General features: G+C 37.6%; 1 pseudogene; it reads left to right on the top strand.

The window, feature by feature from the left end:
* Nucleotides 1-5,470: 5,470 nt before the first annotated feature.
* On the top strand, nt 5,471-6,246 carry LOC108305971 (annotated as a pseudogene).
* Nucleotides 6,247-6,958: the final 712 nt, after the last annotated feature.

Here is a 6,958-nt window from a genome sequence, read left to right as displayed (position 1 = left end):
ATGTAGGTGATGGGGAGGAAGGCAACAAATCACACTGCCACGTGTGTTCCTATGCAACAATTTTGCATGTTCTTCACATGTACCCCAAAACCTAAAATGCAATAAAATAAATGAGAAAAAATAAAATAAAAAAAATAAAAGAAATGTACCTAAGGTATTTAAATAACTTCCAAACTTGCAGCTATTGAGTGATAAAGCTTCATAAGAAAAAGTTTTTAATATATTTTTCTTCCCTTTAAAAATTAATAAATATAACAGATTTACTGAGGAGTACTTATATACTATATTTAACGGACATAACAGCAATATAACATATATACCAAAGAATCTATCTAATTATGTTTTTAAGATGAAAATTTACTTTGGAAATGTCTAAGCTTATGAAATAAAAGAGAAATAACCATTTTACATTCTTCTTAGCGTACCACTCTGATTGCATTCTCTTCCCTACCTGAAAAGGTCTGTACTTTCCAGAGTTTGTAGATGTCAGTTTCATGATTTTTCTCTTACCACAGTTTTGCGAAATATACATATTCCTAAATAGTACTTTTAAATGAAGCCTAATTTTTAAATGTATATTAATGGAATTATACTTCATCTTAAAATGGGAGAAAATATATTGATTTACGGAATTCACTCATTTTTTAATTGTTCTATACTATTCCATTGTTTTAATATATCTCATTTACTCATACTATTGATTGATATTTTGGTTGTTACCGGTTTTTAACTAATACAAACAATAATGCTACAAATATTCTTATACAGATTTACCAGCACGCAAGTGAAAGAATTTCTCAAGATATGTTAGAAATAGAATTACCGAGTCATAGAGTATGCACAATATTTTTTGGGGGGGAGTAATAAGGTATAATTTAATTTTTTCCCAGTTATATTAAACTTAATTCTTACAGAAAAAGAATTTTTACTAATGACATAAAGAAGTAACCGCAAATGTTTCTGTTTAACATGGAAACCTAAATTCAACATAAATTATATTTTCAGAAATTTTGATTTTGAATGTTTATAATCTCAATATCACTGTTTGTGAACAATGTTTATATATGTTTTCTTTTTTCACTTCTTGACAAAATTACCCATATGCTTTTATTTTCAAAAATATTATTTGAGAAGCACCAAGATGGTTGACTAGAAGCAGCTGGTATTCACTGCTCTCACAGAGAGAGACACAGTAGTAAGCAAACACTAATTCTTCTAGCAGGTCATCCAAACAGCCACATAGGGATTCATCAAGAAAGCAATTGCAGCTAGTGCACACTGCTCTTACAGAGAGAAAACCCAGCTAATGACTTCATTTGACCATGGCTATATAGTTCTCTGGGGTGGAGCCACCAGAGGCAACTGACAAGCCCTACCATTGCTGCCACCAGAATCCTTGCCCCAGCTGCCCCCAAGCTGGAGAGGGGACAAAACACCTGAGATCATCCCAGGGCAGGAGTGTGCAGCTTGGGAATGCTGAGCAGAGATTCCTGGGCAGCACTCAAGCAGGAGAGGAGCCCACTGTCAGAGAACTGAGAGGAGTGACTCACATGGGCTCATGGGGAGCCATGTGAGAAGGGTGCGCCTCCCTCCACAGGGCTGGCCTGGAAAATGTATGGTCTATCTCCCTGCTGCAGCTTCCACCCACAGGAACCCCATGGCTTGGACCGCTTAACAAAAGAGATGCAGGTGTAGTGCTAGTGATCAAAGGGAGCCTATATGGTTTGGCTGTGTCCCAACCGAAATTTCATCTTGAATTATAGTTTCCATAATTCTGACATGTTGTGGGAGGGACCCAGTGGAAGGTAACTGAATCATAAGGGCAGTTTCCCCCATACCGTTCTTGTGGTGATGAATATGTCTTACGAGATCTGATGGTTTCAGAAGCAGTTTCCTCTTTTGCCTGCCTCTCATTCTCTTTTGCCTGCTGAGATGTAAGGTGTGCCCTTCGCCTTCTGCCATGATTGTGAGGCCTCCCAGTCACATGGAATTAAACTTCTTTTCCTTTATAAATTACCCAGTCTTGGGTATGTCTTTATCAGCAGCATAAAAACAAACAAATACAGGGATACCCCCAAGGCCCAGGAGTGGTCTTCATCAGAGGGTAATCTCTCTCCACACCACATCACAGAGTAGGGTTCCGAACACCAGGAAATATAAAAAAGCCATCCAGCCGAGTAAAAGCCTAATACAAGCGATTACTCTTAAGCACTATCTACTGAATCAACGCCCAAGCCACAACAAAAATACTTTGCTAATATACCCTACTGTGAAACCAAAGGCAAGAATGTAGCCACAAATTAAGACTCTGCCCGGAGCCTCAGCCTGCCAAAACTATCCAGATATAAAGTTAACTGACTATATTCAACTTATAGTTAAAAGAACACTAGCACTCTAAGAAGAGAAAAAATCTGTGTAAGAACTCTGGTAATTCAAAAGTTAGTGTCCTCATACTTGCAGATGGGTCCACTAGCTTCCCAACAAATGGTTAATAACCAGTCAGTCTGAAATAACTGAAGTGACATGTAATTCAGAAGAAAGTGGAAATCCAATCCAAGAAATCCAGTAAAATATTTCGAGCGCTAAAAGACAACATAGCCATTTTAAGAATGAAACAAACTAAGCTTCTATATCTGAAAAATTCACTACAATAATTATTTCATAATGCAATCAGAAATATTAACAGCAGAGTAAAACAAGCTGAGGAAAGAATGTCAGAGCACAAAGACTGGTTCTTTGATTCAAGCCAGTCAGTCAAAAGTATAGAAAATATGATTTTTTTTAAAGAATAAAACCTCTGAGAAATACAGGATTATATGAAGAGACCAAATCTATCACTCATTGCTCATTGGCATTCTTGAAAGAAAAAGAAAAAAAATAACAACTTGGAAAATATGTTTGAGGGTATAGTCCATAGAAATTTTCCTAATCTTTCTAGAGAGATTGACATGCAAATAAATTTTAAAAAACTACAGGAAACCCCAGCTAGATACTATACAAGATGACCATCCACAAAGCACAAAGTTATTAGTTTCATCAAGGTCAATGTAAAAGAAAAATATTAAAGGCAGCAAGAGAAAAGGGACAAGTAACTACACAGAGAACCCCATCAGACTAGCAGCAGACCTGTAGCAGAAACTTTACAAGCCAGAAGAGACTGTGGATCTATTTTCAGCATGCCTAAAGAAAAGAAATTCCAACAAATGTTTTATATCCTGCCAAAATAAGTTTGAAAGTAAAGAAGAAATAAAATCTGTCTCAGATCATCAAATGCTAAGAGAATTTGTTTAGACCAGACCAGCCTTACAACAGGTCCTTAAGAGAGTGCTAAAAATGGAATTGAAAAATGACACCTGCTACCACTAAAACACACTTAAGGACATAGCCCACAGGCACTATGAAACAATCACACAGCCAAGTCTGCATAAAAACTAGCTAACAACATGAACATAGGAGAAAAATCTCACATACTAATACTAACACTGATTGTAAATGGGCTAAATGCCCTCAATTAAAAGTTATAGAGTGTCATACTGTATAAAAACAAACAAACAAACAAAAACAAGACCTAATCATCTGCTATCTTCCAGTGATTCATCTCAAATGTAACAATACCCACAGGTTCGAAGTAAAAGGATGAAAAAACATATACCATGCAAATGGAAAGCAAAAAAAGAGCAGGAGTCACTATTCTTATACCAGATAAAGCAGACATTAAACCAATAAAAATTAAGGACAAAGAATGGCATCCCATAACAAGAAAATGTTCAATCCAACAAGAAGATTTAACTACCCTAAGTATACATGCACCCAACATTGGAGCATGCAGATTCACAAAACGAGTTCCTCATGGCCTAATAAAAAGACCGAGAAAACTACACAATAATAGTGGGGGATTTCAACAACCCACTGACAGCATTATATAGACCACCAAGGCAGAAAACTTAACTCTAGAATTAAGCTCAATATGTGAACAATTAGACCTAATAGACATCTACAGGACACTCCACCCCAAAATCTCAAAATAAACATCTCTCTCATCTGCACATAGAACGTATGCTATGATCAACCACATGCTCTCTCATAAGGCAAATCTCAATAAATTCAAAAAAATAAAATCATACCATGCATAGTCTCGAACCACAGGGAAATAAAAATAAAAATCAATATTAAGCAGATCTCTCAAAACCACTCAAATACACATAAATTAAACAACTTGCTCCTCAATAATTCTTGTGTGAACATTAAAGGCAGATATTTAAAAATTTTTTGTAATTAATAAAAATAGTAACTGAACATACAAACATCTTAGGGATGCAGACAAAGCAGTGTTAAGAGGAAAGTTTATAGTGCTAAACACCTTCTTTAAGAAATTAGAAAGATCTCAAATTAACAATCTAACTTTGCACCTCAAGGAACTAGGAAAAAAAAGAATAAACTGACCCTGAAGCTAGAAAAAGAAAAGAAATAACTAAAATCAGAACAGAACTGAGTGAAACTGAGATGCAAAAAGTCTGTATAAAAGTTCAAGGAAACAAGAGTTGGTTTTGGGAAAGAAGATATAAGATTGATAGACCACTAGCTAGATTAACAAAGAAAAAAATCCAAATAAACACAATTAGAAATGACAAAGATAGCATTACAACTGATCCCACAGAAATACAAAAGATTCTTAGAGATCATTATGAACATCTATATGCACACAAATTAGAAAATCTACAGAAAATTGTTAAAGTCCTAGAAACATGATCTCCCAAGATTGAACCAGGAAGAAAAGGAAAATCTGAGCAGGCCAATAACAAGTTCTGAAATTGTATCAGTATTTAAAAACTTACCAACCAAAAAAAGCCCTAGACCAGACAGATTCACAATTGAATTCTACCAAATCTATAAATAACTGGTACCATTTCTACTGAAACTATTCCAAAAAAAAAAAAAAAAAAGCCTAGTACCAGATGGATTCATAGCTAAGTTCTACTAGATATATGAGGAAGAATTGGTATCAGTCCTACTGAACCCATTCAAACAAAATTGAGGATACTTCTCCCTAACTCATTCTATAAATCAGAAACATCCTAACACTAAAATCTGGCAGAGATACATCAACAAAAACAAACAAACAAAAAAACTTCAGGCCAATATCACTAATAAACATAGATGCAAAAATCTTCAACAAAACACTAGCAAACTGAGTCTAGCCACCCATAAAAAAGTTAATACCCAGAATTAAGTAGGTTTCATTCCTGGGCTGCAAGTCTGATTTATCATAGGCAAATCAATAAATTTGATTTATCACATAAACATAAGTAAAAGCAAAAGCCATATGATCATCTCAATAGATGCAGAAACATATTATGATAAAATCTAACATCTCTTCATGATAAAAACCCTCAACAAACTAGGATCAGTAAGCATACACAGATAAGAGAATGAATTTGTCCTCATCAAGAAGGATGTGGATGAAGTTTACATGGACAAGGTAGAGATGGAGTCTCTCCTAGAAGGGCTGACTGATGAGATCAACTTCCTCAGGCAGCTGTATGAAAAAGAGATCCATGAGCTGCAGTCCCAGATCTCACACACATCTGTGGTACTGTCCACGGACAACAGATGCTCCTTGGACATGGACAGCATCATTGCTGAAGTCAAGGAGCAGCGCAAGGAGAGTGCCAACCTAAGCCGGGCTGAGGCTAAGAGCGTGTAGCAGATCAAGTATGAAGAGGTGCAGATGCAGGCTGGGAAGCATGAGGATGACCCACAGCGTGCAAAGTGAGATCTTCCTAATGAACTGGAACAACAGCTGGCTCCAGGCAGAGATAGAAGTCCTGAAAGGCCAGAGAGCTTCCCTGGAGTCCACCATCACAGATGCTGAGCAGAGCTGGAAGGTGGCCGTTAAGGATGCCAAAGCTATCTGAGCTGGAGGCCGCCCTGCAGCTGGCCAAGCAGGACACAGTGTAGCAGCTGTGAAGTACCAGGAGTTGATGAATGTCAAGCTAGCCCTGGACCTCAAGATTGCCACCTATAGGAAGCTGCTGGAGGACGAGGAGAGCCAACTGGAGTCTGGAATGCAGAACATGAGTACCCATACGAAGACCACCAGTGGTTATGCAGGTGAGTTGAGCTCAGCCTATGGGGGCCTCCAGCTTCTTCAACTGTACCAACTCCTCCAGGGCCATGGTTGTGAAGAAGATCGTGACCTGCGATGGGAAGCTGGTGTCCAAGTCTTCTGACATTCTGCCCAAGTGAACAGCCAGGGCAGCCTCTCCCAGCCTACCTCTTCTGTAGCTGCCCCAGTGATTGAGAGGGAAGCTGCTGTGCAGGAGGGCACAGGGAACAGGAGACTCACCTGAGGCTCTGCCCTTGCCCTCAGCACACCCATGAGGGGAGCTCACTGTCTGGGGTATCCCCTTTGCCCATGCCTACAGATACAAAACAATTCATTTTATTTTTCAAAATGAAACCTCAACTAGCCCTGCCAACTGTCTAAAAAAAGTACTACCCAAAGCAATCTATAGATTGAACACTATTCCTATCAAAAGACCAATGACATACTTCATAAAAATGGAAAAAAAGTACTAAAATTTCTATGTAACCAAGAATGTTCCAGAATAGCAAAAGCCATCCTGAGCAAAAAATAAAACTGAAAGAATCACATTACCTGCCTTTAAATTATACTACAGAGCTGCAGCAACCAAAACAGGATGGTATTGGCGTAAAAACAGACATAGTCACCAATGGAAGAGAATAGTGAACCCAGAAATAAAGCCACACACTTACAACCATCTGGTCTTTGATGAGGCTGACAAAAACAAGGAATGGGGAAAGAACTCTCTGTTCAATAAGTGGCACTGGAATAACTGGCTAGCCATATGCAGAAGACTATAACTGGACCCTCACCTTTTACTGTATACAAAAATTAACTTGAGATAAATTAAATATTTAAATGTAAGACCTCAAA

The sequence above is a fragment of the Cebus imitator genome, unplaced genomic scaffold (assembly GCF_001604975.1).
Source record: "Cebus imitator isolate Cc_AM_T3 unplaced genomic scaffold, Cebus_imitator-1.0 Scaffold3, whole genome shotgun sequence".
NCBI lineage: Eukaryota > Metazoa > Chordata > Mammalia > Primates > Cebidae > Cebus > Cebus imitator.
The sequence above is the reverse complement of the archived record's forward strand: the minus strand, read 5'-3'. Positions and strand labels throughout refer to the sequence as shown.